Here is an 18,116-nt window from a genome sequence, read left to right on the forward strand (position 1 = left end):
TCTGCCGATATCTCCTAAACTACAATAGCGAGGAATACGCTGATAGGCTCATTCGATGTAACTTTAGACGTGCTACAATCTGGTAGCGGAGTTGTAGTTGTGGGCCTTCGGGAACATAGAAAAATCTTGGTCGAATTGAACTTTTCATATATTTTCATACCCCCCAAAATGTCTAAATCTGTCAATATCTCCTAAACTACAATAGCGAGGAATACGCCGATAGGCTCATTCGGCTCATTCGATGTAACTTTCGGAGTGCTACAATCTGGTAGCGGAGTTGTAGCTGTGGGCCTTCGGCAACATAGAGAAATCTTGGTCGAATTGAACTTTTCATAAATTATCATACCCCCTAAAATGTCTGAATCTGCCAATATCTCCTAAACTACAATAACGAGGAATACGCCGATAGGCTCATTCGATGTAACTTTCGGAGTGCTACAATCTGGTAGCGGAGTTGTAGCTGTGGGCCTTCGGGAACATAGAAAAATCTTGGTCGAATTGAACCTTTCATAAATTTTCATACCCCCCAAAATGTCTAAATCTGCCAATATCTCCTTAACTACAATAGCGAGGAATACGCCGATAGGCTCATTCGATGTAGCTTTAGGAGTGCTACAATCTGGTAGCGGAGTTGTAGCTGTGGGCCTTCGGGAACATAAAAAAATCTTGGTCGAATTGAACTTTTCATAAATTTTCATACCCCCAAAATGTCTAAATCTGCCAATATCTCCTAAACTACAATAGCGATGAATACGCCGATAGGCTCATTCGATGTAACTTTCGGAGTGCTACAATCTGGTAGCGGAGTTGTAGCTGTGGGCCTTCGGGAACATAGAAAAATCTTGGTCGAATTGAACTTTTCATAAATTTTCATACCCCCAATATGTCTAAATCTGCCAATATATCCTAAACTACAATAGCTAGGAATACGCCGATAGGCTCATTCGATGTAACTTTCGGAGTGCTACAATCTGGTAGCGGAGTTGTAGCTGTGGGCCTTCGGGAACATAGAAAAATCTTGGTCGAATTGAACTTTTCATAAATTTTCATACCCCCCAAAATGTCTAAATCTGCCAATATCTCCTAAACTACAATAGCGAGGAATACGCCGATAGGCTCATTCGATGTAACTTTCGGAGTGCTACAATCTGGTAGCGGAGTTGTAGCTGTGGGCCTTCGGGAACATAGAAAAATCTTGGTCGAATTGAACTTTTTAGCAGATTTAGCCATTTTGGGGGGTACGAAAATTTATGAAAAGTTCAATTATACCAAGATTACCAGATTGTAGCAGTCGGAAAGTTACGTCGAATGAGCCCAACGGCGTATTCAGGGCTATTGTAGTTTAGGAGATATTGGCAAATTTAGCCATTTTGGGGGGTATGAAAATTTATGAAATGTTCAATTATACCAAGATTTCTCTATGTTCCCGAGGGCCTATAGCTACAACTCCGCTACCAGATTGTAGCAGTCCGGAAGTTACGTCGAATGAGCCCAACGGCGTATTCAGGGCTATTGTAGTTTAGGGGATATTGGCAGATTTAGCCATTTTGGGGGGTATGAAAATTTATGAAAAGTTCAATTATACCAGGATTTCTCGATGTTCCCGAGGGCCTATAGCTACAACTCCGCTACCAGATTGTAGCAGTCCGAAAGTTACGTCGAATGAGCCCAACGGCGTATTCAGGGCTATTGTAGTTTTAGAGATATTGGCAGATTTAGCCATTTTGGGGGGTATGAAAATTTATGAAAAGTTCAATTATACCAAGATTTCTCTATGTTCCCGAGGGCCTATAGCTACAACTCCGCTACCAGATTGTAGCAGTCCGAAAGTTACGTCGAATGAGCCCAACGGCGTATTCAGAGCTATGGTTGTTTAGGAGATATTGGCAGATTTAGCCATTTTGGGGGGTATGAAAATTTATGAAAAGTTCAAATATACCAAGATTTTTCGATGTTCCCGAGGTCCTATAGCTACAACTCCGCTACCAGATTGTAGCAGTCCGAAAGTTACGTCGAATGAGCCCAACGGCGTATTCAGGGCCATTGTAGTTTAGGAGATATTGGCAGATTCAGCCATTTTTGGAGGTATGAAAATTTATGAAAAGTTCAATTTTACTAAGATTTCTCTATGTTCCCGAGGGCCTATAGCTACAACCCCGCTACCAGATTGTAGCAGTCCGAAAGTTACGTCGAATGAGCCCAACAGCGTATTCAGGGCTATTGTAGTTTAGGAGATATTGGCAGATTTAGCCATTTTGGGGGGTATGAAAATTTATGAAAAGTTCAAATATACCAAGATTTTTCGATGTTCCCGAGGGCTTATAGCTACAACTCCGCTACCAGATTGTAGCAGTCCGAAAGTTACGTCGAATGAGCCCAACGGCGTATTCAGAGCTATTGTAGTTTAGGAGATATTGGCAAATTTAGCCATTTTAGGGGGTATGAAAATTTATGAAAAGTTCAATTATACCAAGATTTCTCTATGCTTCCGAGGGCCTATAGCTATAACTCCGCTACCAGATTGTAGCAGTCCGAAAGTTACGTCGAATGAGCCCAACGGCGTATTCAGAGCTATTGTAGTTTAGGAGATATTGGCAGATTTAGCCATTTTGAGGGGTATGAAAATTTATGAAAAGTTCAAATATACCAAGATTTTTCGATGTTCCCGAGGGCCTATAGCTACAACTCCGCTACCAGATTGTAGCAGTCCGAAAGTTACGTCGAATGAGCCCAACGGCGTATTCAGGGACATTGTAGTTTAGGAGATATTGGCAGATTTAGCCATTTTGGGAGGTAAGAAAATTTATGAAAAGTTCAATTTTACTAAGATTTCTCTATGTTCCCGAGGGCCTATAGCTACAACTCCGCTACCAGATTGTAGCAGTCCGAAAGTTACGTCGAATGAGCCCAACGGCGTATTCAGGGCTATTGTAGTTTAGGAGATATTGGCAGATTTAGCCATTTTGGGGGGTATGAAAATTTATGAAAAATTCAAATATACCAAGATTTTTCGATGTTCCCGAGGGCCTATAGCTACAACTCCGCTACCAGATTGTAGCAGTCCGAAAGTTACGTCGAATGAGCCCAACGGCGTATTAAGAGCTATTGTAGTTTAGGAGATATTGGCAGATTTAGCCATTTTAAGGGGTATGAAAATTTATGAAAAGTTCAATTATACCAAGATTTCTCTATGCTCCCGAGGGCCTATAGCTATAACTCCGCTACCAGATTGTAGCAGTCCGAAAGTTACGTCGAATGAGCCAAACGGCGTATTCAGGGCCATTGTAGTTTAGGAGATATTGGCAGATTTAGCCATTTTGGGGGGTATGAAAATTTATGAAAAGTTTAATTATACCAAGATTTCTCTATGTTCCCGAGGGCCTATAGCTACAAATCTGCTACCAAATTGTAGCAGTCCGAAAGTTACGTCGAATGAGCCTAACGGCGTATTCCGGGCTATTGTAGTTTAGGAGATACTGGCACATTTAGCCAATTTGGGGGGTACGAAAATTTATGAAAAGTTCAATTATACCAAGATTTCTCTATGTTCCCGAGGACCTATAGCTACAACTCCGCTACCAGATTGTAGCAGTCCGAAAGTTACGTCGAATGAGCCCAACGGCGTATTCAGGGCTATTGTAGTTTAGGAGATATTGACAGATTTAGCCATTTTGAGGGGTATGAAAATTTATGAAAAGTTCAATTATACCAAGATTTCTCTATGTTCCCGAGGGCCTATAGCTACAATTCTGCTACCAGATTGTAGAAGTCCGAAAGTTACGTCGAATGAGCCCAACGACGGATTCAGGGCTACTGTAGTTTAGGAGATATTGGCAGATTTAGCCATTTTGGGGGGTATGAAAATTTATGAAAAGTTCAATTATACAAAGATTTCTCTATGTTCCCGAGGACCTATAGCTACAACTCCGCTACCAGATTGTAGCAGTCCGAAAGTTACGTCGAATGAGCCCAACGGCGTATTCCGGGCTATTGTAGTTTAGGAGATATTGGCAGATTTAGCCATTTTGGGGGGTATGAAAATTTATGAAAAGTTCAATTATACCAAGATTTCTCTATGTTCCCGAGGGTCTATAGCTACAACTCCGCTACCAGATTGTAGCAGTCCGAAAGTTACGTCGAATGAGCCCAACGGCGTATTCCGGGCTATTGTAGTTTAGGAGATATTGGCAGATTTAGCCAATTTGGGGGGTAAGAAAATTTATGAAAAGTTGAATTATACCAAGATTTCTTTATGTTCCCGAGGGCCTATAGCTACAACTCCGTTACCAGATTGTAGCAGTCCGAAAGTTACGTCGAATGAGCCCAACGGCGTATTCAGGGCTATTGTAGTTTAGGAGATATTTGCAGATTTAGCCATTTTGAGGGGTATGAAAATATATGAAAAGTATAATTATACCAAGATTTCTCTATGTTCCCGAGGGCCTATAGCTACAATTCTGCTACCAGATTGTAGAAGTCCGGAAGTTACGTCGAATGAGCCCAACGGCGTATTCCGGGCTATTGTAGTTTAGGAGATATTGGCAGATTTGGCCATTTTGGGGGGTATGAAAATTTATGAAAAGTTCAATTATACCAAGATTTCTCTATGTTCCCGAGGACCTATAGCTACAACTCCGCTACCAGATTGTAGCAGTCCGAAAGTTACGTCGAATGAGCCCAACGGCGTATTCAGGACTATTGTAGTTTAGGAGATATTGGCAGATTTAGCCATTTTGGGGGGTATGAAAATATATGAAAAGTTCAATTATACCAAGATTTCTCTATGTTCCCGAGGACCTATAGCTACAACTCCGCTACCAGATTGTAGCAGTCCGAAAGTTACGTCGAATGAGCCCAACGGCGTATTCAGGGCTATTGTAGTTTAGGAGATATTGGCAGATTTAGCCATTTTGAGGGGTATGAAAATTTATGAAAAGTTCAATTATACCAAGATTTCTCTATGTTCCCGAGGGCCTATAGCTACAACTCCGCTACCAGATTGTAGCAGTCCGAAAGTTACGTCGAATGAGCCCCACGGCGGATTCAGGTCTATTGTGGTTTAGGAGATATTGGCAGATTCAGCCATTTTGGTGGGTATGAAAATTTATGAAAAGTTCAATTATACCAAGATTTCTCTATGTTCCCGAGGACCTATAGCTACAACTCCGCTACCAGATTGTAGCAGTCCGAAAGTTACGTCGAATGAGTCCAACGGCGTATTCAGGGCTATTGTAGTTTAGGAGATATTGGCAGATTTAGCCATTTTGAGGGGTATGAAAATTTATGAAAAGTTCAATTATACCAAGATTTCTCTTTGTTCCCGAGGGCCTATAGCTACAATTCTGCTACCAGATTGTAGAAGTCCGAAAGTTACGTCGAATGAGCCCAACGACGGATTCAGGGCTATTGTAGTTTAGGAGATATTGGCAGATTTAGCCATTTTGGGGGGTATGAAAATTTATGAAAAGTTCAATTACACCAAGATTTCTTTATATTCACGAGGACCTATAGCTACAACTCCGCTACCAGATTGTAGCAGTCCGAAAGTTACGTCGAATGAGCCCAACGGCGTATTCAGGGCTATTGTATTTTAGGAGATATTGGCAGATTTAGCAATTTTGGAGGGTATGAAAATTTATGAAAGGTTCAATTATACCAAGATTTCTCTATGTTCCCGAGGGCCTATAGCTACAACTCCGCTACCAGATTGTAGCAGTCCGAAAGTTACGTCGAATGAGCCCAAAGGCGTATTCAGACCTATTGTAGTTTAGGAGATATTGGCAGATTTAGCCATTTTAGGGGGTATGAAAATTTATGAAAAGTTCAATTATACCAAGATTTCTCTATGCTCCCGAGGGCCTATAGCTACAACTCCGCTACCAGATTGTAGCAGTCCGAAAGTTACGTCGAATAAGCCCAACGGCGTATTCAGGTCTATTGTAGTTTAGGAGATATTGGCAGATTTAGCAATTTTGGGGGGTATGAAAATTTATGAAAAGTTCAATTATACCAAGATTTCTCTATGTTCCCGAGGGCCTATAGCTACAACTCCGCTACCAGATTGTAGCAGTCCGAAAGTTACGTCGAATGAGCCCCACGGCGGATTCAGGTCTATTGTGGTTTAGGAGATATTGGCAGATTCAGCCATTTTGGTGGGTATGAAAATTTATAAAAAGTTCAATTATACCAAGATTTCTCTATGTTCCCGAGGACCTATAGCTACAACTCCGCTACCAGATTGTAGCAGTCCGAAAGTTACGTCGAATGAGCCCAACGGCATATTCAGGGGTATTGTAGTTTAGGAGATATTGGCAGATTTAGCCATTTTGGGGGGTATGAAAATTTATGAAAAGTTCAATTATACCAAGATTTCTCTATGTTCCCGAGGGCCTATAGCTACAACTCCGCTACCAGATTGCAGCAGTCCGAAAGTTACGTCGAATGAGGCCAACGGCGTATTCAGGGCTATCGTAGTTTAGGAGATATTGGCAGATTTAGCCATTTTGGGGGGTATGAAAATTTATGAAAAGTTCAATTATACCAAGATTTCTCTATGTTCCCGAGGGCCTATAGCTACAAATCCGCTACCAGATTGTAGCAGTCCGAAAGTTACGTCGAATGAGCCCAACGGCGTATTCCGGGCTATTGTAGTTTAGGAGATATTGGCACATTCAGCCAATTTGGGGGGTACGAAAATTTATGAAAAGTTCAATTATACCACGATTTCTCTATGTTCCCGAGGACCTATAGCTACAACTCCGCTACCAGATTGTAGCAGTCCGAAAGTTACGTCGAATGAGCCCAACGGCGTATTCAGGGCTATTGTAGTTTAGGAGATATTGGCAGATTTAGCCATTTTGAGGGGTATGAAAATTTAGGAAAAGTTCAATTATACCAAGATTTCTCTATGTTCCCGAGGGCCTATAGCTACAATTCTGCTACCAGATTGTAGAAGTCCGAAAGTTACGTCGAATGAGCCCAACGACGGATTCAGGGCTATTGTAGTTTAGGAGATATTGGCAGATTTAGCCATATTGGGGGGTATGAAAATTTATGAAAAGTTCAATTATACCAAGATTTCTCTATGTTCCCGAGGACCTATAGCTACAACTCCGCTACCAGATTGTAGCAGTCCGAAAGTTACGTCGAATGAGCCCAACGGCGTATTCCGGGCTATTGTAGTTTAGGAGATATTGGCAGATTTAGCCAATTTGGGGGGTACAAAAATTTATGAAAAGTTGAATTATACCAAGATTTCTCTATGTTCCCGAGGGCCTATAGCTACAACTCCGTTACCAGATTGTAGCAGTTCGAAAGTTACGTCGAATGAGCCCAACGGCGTATTCAGGGCTATTGTAGTTTAGGAGATATTTGCAGATTTAGCCATTTTGAGGGGTATGAAAATATATGAAAAGTTCAATTATACCAAGATTTCTCTATGTTCCCGAGGGCCTATAGCTACAATTCTGCTACCAGATTGTAGAAGTCCGAAAGTTACGTCGAATGAGCCCAACGGCGTATTCCGGGCTATTGTAGTTTAGGAGATATTGGCAGATTTAGCCATTTTGGGGGGTATGAAAATTTATGAAAAGTTCAATTATACCAAGATTTCTCTATGTTCCCGAGGACCTATAGCTACAACTCCGCTACCAGATTGTAGCAGTCCGAAAGTTACGTCGAATGAGCCCAACGGCGTATTCAGGGCTATTGTAGTTTAGGAGATATTGGCAGATTTAGCCATTTTGGGGGGTATGAAAATTTATGAAAAGTTCAATTATACCAAGATTTCTCTATGTTCCCGAGGGCCTATAGCTACAACTCCGCTACCAGATTGTAGCAGTCCGAAAGTTACGTCGAATGAGGCCAACGGCGTATTCCGGGCTATTGTAGTTTAGGAGATATTGCCAGATTTAGCCATTTTGAGGGGTATGAAAATTTATGAAAAGTTCAATTATACCAAGATTTCTCTATGTTCCCGAGGGCCTATAGCTACAATTCTGCTACCAGATTGTAGAAGTCCGAAAGTTACGTCGAATGAGCCCAACGACGGATTCAGGGCTATTGTAGTTTAGGAGATATTGGCAGATTTAGCCATTTTCGGGGGTATGAAAATTTATGAAAAGTTCAATTATACCAAGATTTCTCTATGTTCCCGAGGACCTATAGCTACAACTCCGCTACCAGATTGTAGCAGTCCGAAAGTTACGTCGAATGAGCCCCACGGCGTATTCAGGGCTATTGTAGTTTAGGAGATATTGGCAGATTTAGCCATTTTGGGGGGTATGAAAATTTATGAAAAGTTCAATTATACCAAGATTTCTCTATGATCCCGAGGGTCTATAGCTACAACTCCGCTACCAGATTGTAGCAGTCCGAAAGTTACGTCGAATGAGCCCAACGGCGTATTCCGGGCTATTGTAGTTTAGGAGATATTGGCAGATTTAGCCAATTTGGGGGGTACAAAAATTTATGAAAAGTTGAATTATACCAAGATTTCTCTATGTTCCCGAGGGCCTATAGCTACAACTCCGTTACCAGATTGTAGCAGTCCGAAAGTTACGTCGAATGAGCCCAACGGCGTATTCAGGGCTATTGTAGTTTAGGGGATATTTGCAGATTTAGCCATTTTGAGGGGTATGAAAATATATGAAAAGTTCAATTATACCAAGATTTCTCTATGTTCCCGAGGGCCTATAGCTACAATTCTGCTACCAGATTGTAGAAGTCCGAAAGTTACGTCGAATGAGCCCAACGGCGTATTCCGGGCTATTGTAGTTTAGGAGATATTGGCAGATTTAGCCATTTTGGGGGGTATGAAAATTTATGAAAAGTTCAATTATACCAAGATTTCTCTATGTTCCCGAGGACCTATAGCTACAACTCCGCTACCAGATTGTAGCAGTCCGAAAGTTACGTCGAATGAGCCCAACGGCGTATTCAGGGCTATTGTAGTTTAGGAGATATTGGAAGATTTAGCCATTTTGGGGGGTATGAAAATTTATGAAAAGTTCAATTACACCAAGATTTTTCTATGTTCCCGAGGACCTATAGCTACAACTCCGCTACCAGATTGTAGCAGTCCGAAAGTTACGTCGAATGAGCCCAACGGCGTATTAGGGGCTATTGTATTTTAGGAGATATTGGCAGATTTAGCAATTTTGGAGGGTATGAAAATTTATGAAAAGTTCAATTATACCAAGATTTCTCTATGTTCCCGAGGGCCTATAGCTACAACTCCGCTACCAGATTGTAGCAGTCCGAAAGTTACGTCGAATGAGCCCAACGGCGTATTCAGGGCTATTGTAGTTTAGGAGATATTGGCAGATTTAGCCATTTTGGGGGGTATGAAAATTTATGAAAAGTTCAATTATACCAAGATTTCTCTATGTTCCAGAGGGCCTATAGCTACAACTCCGCTACCAGATTGTAGCAGTCCGAAAGTTTCGTCGAATGGGCCAAACGGCGTATTCAGGGCTATCGTAGTTTAGGAGATATTGGCAGATTTAGCCATATTGGGGGGTATGAAAATTTATGAAAAGTTTAATTATACCCAGATTTCTCTATGTTCCCGAGGGCCTATAGCTACAACTCCGCTACCAGATAGTAGCAGTCCGAAAGTTACGTCGAATGAGCCCAACGGCGTATTCAGGGCTATTGTAGTTTAGGAGATATTGGCAGATTTAGCCATTTTGGGGGGTATGAAAATTTATGAAAAGTTCAAATATACCAAGATTTTCCGATGTTCCCGAGGGCCTATAGCTACAACTCCGCTACCAGATTGTAGCAGTCTGAAAGTTACTTTCGAATGAGCCCAAAGGCGTATTCAGAGCTATTGTAGTTTAGGAGATATTGGCAGATTTAGCCATTTTAAGGGGTATGAAAATTTATGAAAAGTTCAATCATACCAAGATTTCTCTATGCTCCCGAGGGCCTATAGCTACAACTCCGCTACCAGATTGTAGCAGTCTGAAAGTTACGTCGAATGAGCCCAACGGCGTATTCAGGGCTATTGTAGTTAAGGAGATATTGGCAGATTTAGCCATTTTGGGGGGTATGAAAATTTATGAAAAGTTCAAATATACCAAGATTTTTCGATGTTCCCGAGGGCCTATAGCTACAACTCCGCTACCAGATTGTAGCAGTCCGAAAGTTACGTCGAATGAGCCCAACGGCGTATTCAGGGCTATTGTAGTTTAGGAGATATTGGCAGATTTAGCCATTTTGGGGGGTATGAAAATTTATGAAAAGTTCAATTATACCAAGATTTCTCTATGTTCCCGAGAACCTATAGCTACAACTCCGCTACCAGATTGTAGCAGTCCGAAAGTTACGTCGAATGAGCCCAACGGCGTATTCAGGGCTATTGTAGTTTAGGAGATATTGGCAGATTTAGCCATTTTGGGGGGTATGAAAATTTATGAAAAGTTCAATTATACCAAGATTTCTCTATGTTCCCGAGGGCCTACAGTTACAACTCTGCTACCAGACTGTAGCAATTCAAAAGTTACGTCGAATGAGCCCAACGGCGTATTCAGAGCTATTGTAGTTTAGGAGATATTGGCAGATTTAGCCATTTTGGGGGGTATGAAAATTTATGAAAAGTTCAAATATACCAAGATTTTTCGATGTTCCCGAGGGCCTATAGCTACAACTCCGCTACCAGATTGTAGCAGTCCGAAAGTTACGTCGAATGAGCCCAACGCCGTATTCAGGGACATTGTAGTTTAGGAGATATTGGCAGATTTAACCATTTTGGGAGGTAAGAAAATTTATGAAAAGTTCAATTTTACTAAGATTTCTCTATGTTCCCGAGGGCCTATAGCTACAACTCCGCTACCAGATTGTAGCAGTCCGAAAGTTACGTCGAATGAGCCCAACGGCGTATTCAGGGCTATTGTAGTTTAGGAGATATTGGCATATTTAGCCATTTTGGGGGGTATGAAAATTTATGAAAAATTCAAATATACCAAGATTTTTCGATGTTCCCGAGGGCCTATAGCTACAACTCCGCTACCAGATTGTAGCAGTCCGAAAGTTACGTCGAATGAGCCCAACGGCGTATTCAGAGCTATTGTAGTTTAGGAGATATTGGCAGATTTAGCCATTTTAAGGGGTATGAAAATTTATGAAAAGTTCAATTATACCAAGATTTCTCTATGCTCCCGAGGGCCTATAGCTATAACTCCGCTACCAGATTGTAGCAGTCCGAAAGTTACGTCGAATGAGCCAAACGGCGTATTCAGGGCCATTGTAGTTTAGGAGATATTGGCAGATTTAGCCATTTTGGGGGGTATGAAAATTTATGAAAAGTTTAATTATACCAAGATTTCTCTATGTTCCCGAGGGCCTATAGCTACAAATCTGCTACCAAATTGTAGCAGTCCGAAAGTTACGTCGAATGAGCCTAACGGCGTATTCCGGGCTATTGTAGTTTAGGAGATACTGGCACATTTAGCCAATTTGGGGGGTACGAAAATTTATGAAAAGTTCAATTATACCAAGATTTCTCTATGTTCCCGAGAACCTATAGCTACAACTCCGCTACCAGATTGTAGCAGTCCGAAAGTTACGTCGAATGAGCCCAACGGCGTATTCAGGGCTATTGCAGTTTAGGAGATATTGGCAGATTTAGCCATTTTGAGGGGTATGAAAATTTATGAAAAGTTCAATTATACCAAGATTTCTCTATGTTCCCGAGGGCCTATAGCTACAATTCTGCTACCAGATTGTAGAAGTCCGAAAGTTACGTCGAATGAGCCCAACGACGGATTCAGGGCTATTGTAGTTTAGGAGATATTGGCAGATTTAGCCATTTTGGGGGGTATGAAAATTTATGAAAAGTTCAATTATACCAAGATTTCTCTATGTTCCCGAGGACCTATAGCTACAACTCCGCTACCAGATTGTAGCAGTCCGAAAGTTACGTCGAATGAGCCCAACGGCGTATTCTGGGCTATTGTAGTTTAGGAGATATTGGCAGATTTAGCCATTTTGAGGGGTATGAAAATTTATGAAAAGTTCAATTATACCAAGATTTCTCTATGTTCCCGAGGGTCTATAGCTACAACTCCGCTACCAGATTGTAGCAGTCCGAAAGTTACGTCGAATGAGCCCAACGGCGTATTCCGGGCTATTGTAGTTTAGGAGATATTGGCAGATTTAGCCATTTTGGGGGGTATGAAAATTTATGAAAAGTTCAATTATACCAAGATTTCTCTATGTTCCCGAGGGCCTATAGCTACAACTCCGCTACCAGATTGTAGCAGTCCAAAAGTTACGTCGAATGAGCCCAACGGCGTATTCAGGGCTATTGTAGTTTAGGAGATATTGGCAGATTTTGCCATTTTGGGGGGTATGAAAATTTATGAAAAGTTCAATTATACCAAGATTTCTCTATGTTCCAGAGGGCCTATAGCTACAACTCCGCTACCAGATTGTAGCAGTCCGAAAGTTTCGTCGAATGGGCCAAACGGCGTATTCAGGGCTATCGTAGTTTAGGAGATATTGGCAGATTTAGCCATATTGGGGGGTATGAAAATTTATGAAAAGTTTAATTATACCCAGATTTCTCTATGTTCCCGAGGGCCTATAGCTACAATTCTGCTACCAGATTGTAGAAGTCCGAAAGTTACGTCGAATGAGCCCAACGGCGTATTCCGGGCTATTGTAGTATAGGAGATATTGGCAGATTTAGCCATTTTGGGGGGTATGAAAATTTATGAAAAGTTCAATTATACCAAGATTTCTCTATGTTCCCGAGGACCTATAGCTACAACTCCGCTACCAGATTGTAGCAGTCCGAAAGTTACGTCGAATGAGCCCAACGGCGTATTCAGGGCTATTGTAGTTTAGGAGATATTGGAAGATTTAGCCATTTTGGGGGGTATGAAAATTTATGAAAAGTTCAATTACACCAAGATTTTTCTATGTTCCCGAGGAACTATAGCTACAACTCCGCTACCAGATTGTAGCAGTCCGAAAGTTACGTCGAATGAGCCCAACGGCGTATTAGGGGCTATTGTATTTTAGGAGATATTGGCAGATTTAGCAATTTTGGAGGGTATGAAAATTTATGAAAAGTTCAATTATACCAAGATTTCTCTATGTTCCCGAGGGCCTATAGCTACAACTCCGCTACCAGATTGTAGCAGTCCGAAAGTTACGTCGAATGATCCCAACGGCGTATTCAGGGCTATTGTAGTTTAGGAGATATTGGCAGATTTAGCCATTTTGGGGGGTATGAAAATTTATGAAAAGTTCAATTATACCAAGATTTCTCTATGTTCCAGAGGGCCTATAGCTACAACTCCGCTACCAGATTGTAGCAGTCCGAAAGTTTCGTCGAATGGGCCAAACGGCGTATTCAGGGCTATCGTAGTTTAGGAGATATTGGCAGATTTAGCCATATTGGGGGGTATGAAAATTTATGAAAAGTTTAATTATACCCAGATTTCTCTATGTTCCCGAGGGCCTATAGCTACAAGTCCGCTACCAGATAGTAGCAGTCCGAAAGTTACGTCGAATGAGCCCAACGGCGTATTCAGGGCTATTGTAGTTTAGGAGATATTGGCAGATTTAGCCATTTTGGGGGGTATGAAAATTTATGAAAAGTTCAAATATACCAAGATTTTCCGATGTTCCCGAGGGCCTATAGCTACAACTCCGCTACCAGATTGTAGCAGTCTGAAAGTTACTTTCGAATGAGCCCAAAGGCGTATTCAGAGCTATTGTAGTTTAGGAGATATTGGCAGATTTAGCCATTTTAAGGGGTATGAAAATTTATGAAAAGTTCAATCATACCAAGATTTCTCTATGCTCCCGAGGGCCTATAGCTACAACTCCGCTACCAGATTGTAGCAGTCTGAAAGTTACGTCGAATGAGCCCAACGGCGTATTCAGGGCTATTGTAGTTAAGGAGATATTGGCAGATTTAGCCATTTTGGGGGGTATGAAAATTTATGAAAAGTTCAAATATACCAAGATTTTTCGATGTTCCCGAGGGCCTATAGCTACAACTCCGCTACCAGATTGTAGCAGTCCGAAAGTTACGTCGAATGAGCCCAACGGCGTATTCAGGGCTATTGTAGTTTAGGAGATATTGGCAGATTTAGCCATTTTGGGGGGTATGAAAATTTATGAAAAGTTCAATTATACCAAGATTTCTCTATGTTCCCGAGAACCTATAGCTACAACTCCGCTACCAGATTGTAGCAGTCCGAAAGTTACGTCGAATGAGCCCAACGGCGTATTCAGGGCTATTGTAGTTTAGGAGATATTGGCAGATTTAGCCATTTTGGGGGGTATGAAAATTTATGAAAAGTTCAATTATACCAAGATTTCTCTATGTTCCCGAGGGCCTACAGTTACAACTCTGCTACCAGACTGTAGCAATTCAAAAGTTACGTCGAATGAGCCCAACGGCGTATTCAGAGCTATTGTAGTTTAGGAGATATTGGCAGATTTAGCCATTTTGGGGGGTATGAAAATTTATGAAAAGTTCAAATATACCAAGATTTTTCGATGTTCCCGAGGGCCTATAGCTACAACTCCGCTACCAGATTGTAGCAGTCCGAAAGTTACGTCGAATGAGCCCAACGCCGTATTCAGGGACATTGTAGTTTAGGAGATATTGGCAGATTTAACCATTTTGGGAGGTAAGAAAATTTATGAAAAGTTCAATTTTACTAAGATTTCTCTATGTTCCCGAGGGCCTATAGCTACAACTCCGCTACCAGATTGTAGCAGTCCGAAAGTTACGTCGAATGAGCCCAACGGCGTATTCAGGGCTATTGTAGTTTAGGAGATATTGGCATATTTAGCCATTTTGGGGGGTATGAAAATTTATGAAAAATTCAAATATACCAAGATTTTTCGATGTTCCCGAGGGCCTATAGCTACAACTCCGCTACCAGATTGTAGCAGTCCGAAAGTTACGTCGAATGAGCCCAACGGCGTATTCAGAGCTATTGTAGTTTAGGAGATATTGGCAGATTTAGCCATTTTAAGGGGTATGAAAATTTATGAAAAGTTCAATTATACCAAGATTTCTCTATGCTCCCGAGGGCCTATAGCTATAACTCCGCTACCAGATTGTAGCAGTCCGAAAGTTACGTCGAATGAGCCAAACGGCGTATTCAGGGCCATTGTAGTTTAGGAGATATTGGCAGATTTAGCCATTTTGGGGGGTATGAAAATTTATGAAAAGTTTAATTATACCAAGATTTCTCTATGTTCCCGAGGGCCTATAGCTACAAATCTGCTACCAAATTGTAGCAGTCCGAAAGTTACGTCGAATGAGCCTAACGGCGTATTCCGGGCTATTGTAGTTTAGGAGATACTGGCACATTTAGCCAATTTGGGGGGTACGAAAATTTATGAAAAGTTCAATTATACCAAGATTTCTCTATGTTCCCGAGAACCTATAGCTACAACTCCGCTACCAGATTGTAGCAGTCCGAAAGTTACGTCGAATGAGCCCAACGGCGTATTCAGGGCTATTGCAGTTTAGGAGATATTGGCAGATTTAGCCATTTTGAGGGGTATGAAAATTTATGAAAAGTTCAATTATACCAAGATTTCTCTATGTTCCCGAGGGCCTATAGCTACAATTCTGCTACCAGATTGTAGCAGTCCGAAAGTTACGTCGAATGAGCCCAACGGCGTATTCAGGGCTATTGTAGTTTAGGAGATATTGGCATATTTAGCCATTTTGGGGGGTATGAAAATTTATGAAAAATTCAAATATACCAAGATTTTTCGATGTTCCCGAGGGCCTATAGCTACAACTCCGCTACCAGATTGTAGCAGTCCGAAAGTTACGTCGAATGAGCCCAACGGCGTATTCAGAGCTATTGTAGTTTAGGAGATATTGGCAGATTTAGCCATTTTAAGGGGTATGAAAATTTATGAAAAGTTCAATTATACCAAGATTTCTCTATGCTCCCGAGGGCCTATAGCTATAACTCCGCTACCAGATTGTAGCAGTCCGAAAGTTACGTCGAATGAGCCAAACGGCGTATTCAGGGCCATTGTAGTTTAGGAGATATTGGCAGATTTAGCCATTTTGGGGGGTATGAAAATTTATGAAAAGTTTAATTATACCAAGATTTCTCTATGTTCCCGAGGGCCTATAGCTACAAATCTGCTACCAAATTGTAGCAGTCCGAAAGTTACGTCGAATGAGCCTAACGGCGTATTCCGGGCTATTGTAGTTTAGGAGATACTGGCACATTTAGCCAATTTGGGGGGTACGAAAATTTATGAAAAGTTCAATTATACCAAGATTTCTCTATGTTCCCGAGAACCTATAGCTACAACTCCGCTACCAGATTGTAGCAGTCCGAAAGTTACGTCGAATGAGCCCAACGGCGTATTCAGGGCTATTGCAGTTTAGGAGATATTGGCAGATTTAGCCATTTTGAGGGGTATGAAAATTTATGAAAAGTTCAATTATACCAAGATTTCTCTATGTTCCCGAGGGCCTATAGCTACAATTCTGCTACCAGATTGTAGAAGTCCGAAAGTTACGTCGAATGAGCCCAACGACGGATTCAGGGCTATTGTAGTTTAGGAGATATTGGCAGATTTAGCCATTTTGGGGGGTATGAAAATTTATGAAAAGTTCAATTATACCAAGATTTCTCTATGTTCCCGAGGACCTATAGCTACAACTCCGCTACCAGATTGTAGCAGTCCGAAAGTTACGTCGAATGAGCCCAACGGCGTATTCTGGGCTATTGTAGTTTAGGAGATATTGGCAGATTTAGCCATTTTGAGGGGTATGAAAATTTATGAAAAGTTCAATTATACCAAGATTTCTCTATGTTCCCGAGGGTCTATAGCTACAACTCCGCTACCAGATTGTAGCAGTCCGAAAGTTACGTCGAATGAGCCCAACGGCGTATTCCGGGCTATTGTAGTTTAGGAGATATTGGCAGATTTAGCCATTTTGGGGGGTATGAAAATTTATGAAAAGTTCAATTATACCAAGATTTCTCTATGTTCCCGAGGGCCTATAGCTACAACTCCGCTACCAGATTGTAGCAGTCCAAAAGTTACGTCGAATGAGCCCAACGGCGTATTCAGGGCTATTGTAGTTTAGGAGATATTGGCAGATTTAGCCATTTTGGGGGGTATGAAAATTTATGAAAAGTTCAATTATACCAAGATTTCTCTATGTTCCAGAGGGCCTATAGCTACAACTCCGCTACCAGATTGTAGCAGTCCGAAAGTTTCGTCGAATGGGCCAAACGGCGTATTCAGGGCTATCGTAGTTTAGGAGATATTGGCAGATTTAGCCATATTGGGGGGTATGAAAATTTATGAAAAGTTTAATTATACCCAGATTTCTCTATGTTCCCGAGGGCCTATAGCTACAACTCCGCTACCAGATAGTAGCAGTCCGAAAGTTACGTCGAATGAGCCCAACGGCGTATTCAGGGCTATTGTAGTTTAGGAGATATTGGCAGATTTAGCCATTTTGGGGGGTATGAAAATTTATGAAAAGTTCAAATATACCAAGATTTTCCGATGTTCCCGAGGGCCTATAGCTACAACTCCGCTACCAGATTGTAGCAGTCTGAAAGTTACTTTCGAATGAGCCCAAAGGCGTATTCAGAGCTATTGTAGTTTAGGAGATATTGGCAGATTTAGCCATTTTAGGGGGTATGAAAATTTATGAAAAGTTCAATCATACCAAGATTTCTCTATGCTCCCGAGGGCCTATAGTTACAACTCCGCTACCAGATTGTAGCAGTCCGAAAGTTACGTCGAATGAGCCCAACGGCGTATTCAGGGCTATTGTAGTTAAGGAGATATTGGCAGATTTAGCCATTTTGGGGGGTATGAAAATTTATGAAAAGTTCAAATATACCAAGATTTTTCGATGTTCCCGAGGGCCTATAGCTACAACTCCGCTACCAGATTGTAGCAGTCCGAAAGTTACGTCGAATGAGCCCAACGGCGTATTCAGGGCTATTGTAGTTTAGGAGATATTGGCAGATTTAGCAATTTTGGGGGGTATGAAAATTTATGAAAAGTTCAATTATACCAAGATTTCTCTATGTTCCCGAGAACCTATAGCTACAACTCCGCTACCAGATTGTAGCAGTCCGAAA

At 41.5% G+C, this 18,116-nt stretch overlaps 1 long non-coding RNA gene across 1 annotated transcript in view; it reads left to right on the top strand.

Annotated features, from left to right (window-relative positions):
- Positions 1-1,275: 1,275 nt before the first annotated feature.
- The window catches only part of LOC145459907 (uncharacterized), a 66,900-nt gene continuing 50,059 nt past the window's right edge, over positions 1,276-18,116 (top strand). The window contains exons 1-2 of the long non-coding RNA XR_013921591.1: positions 1,276-1,396; positions 6,177-12,725. This is a non-coding gene — a long non-coding RNA (uncharacterized LOC145459907). The remainder of the gene's footprint in view (positions 1,397-6,176; positions 12,726-18,116) is intronic.

Source organism: Botryllus schlosseri, unplaced genomic scaffold (assembly GCF_051294905.1).
Source record: "Botryllus schlosseri isolate E-star unplaced genomic scaffold, Bs_hap1 Bs27a, whole genome shotgun sequence".
Classification (NCBI taxonomy): Eukaryota; Metazoa; Chordata; class Ascidiacea; order Stolidobranchia; family Styelidae; genus Botryllus; species Botryllus schlosseri.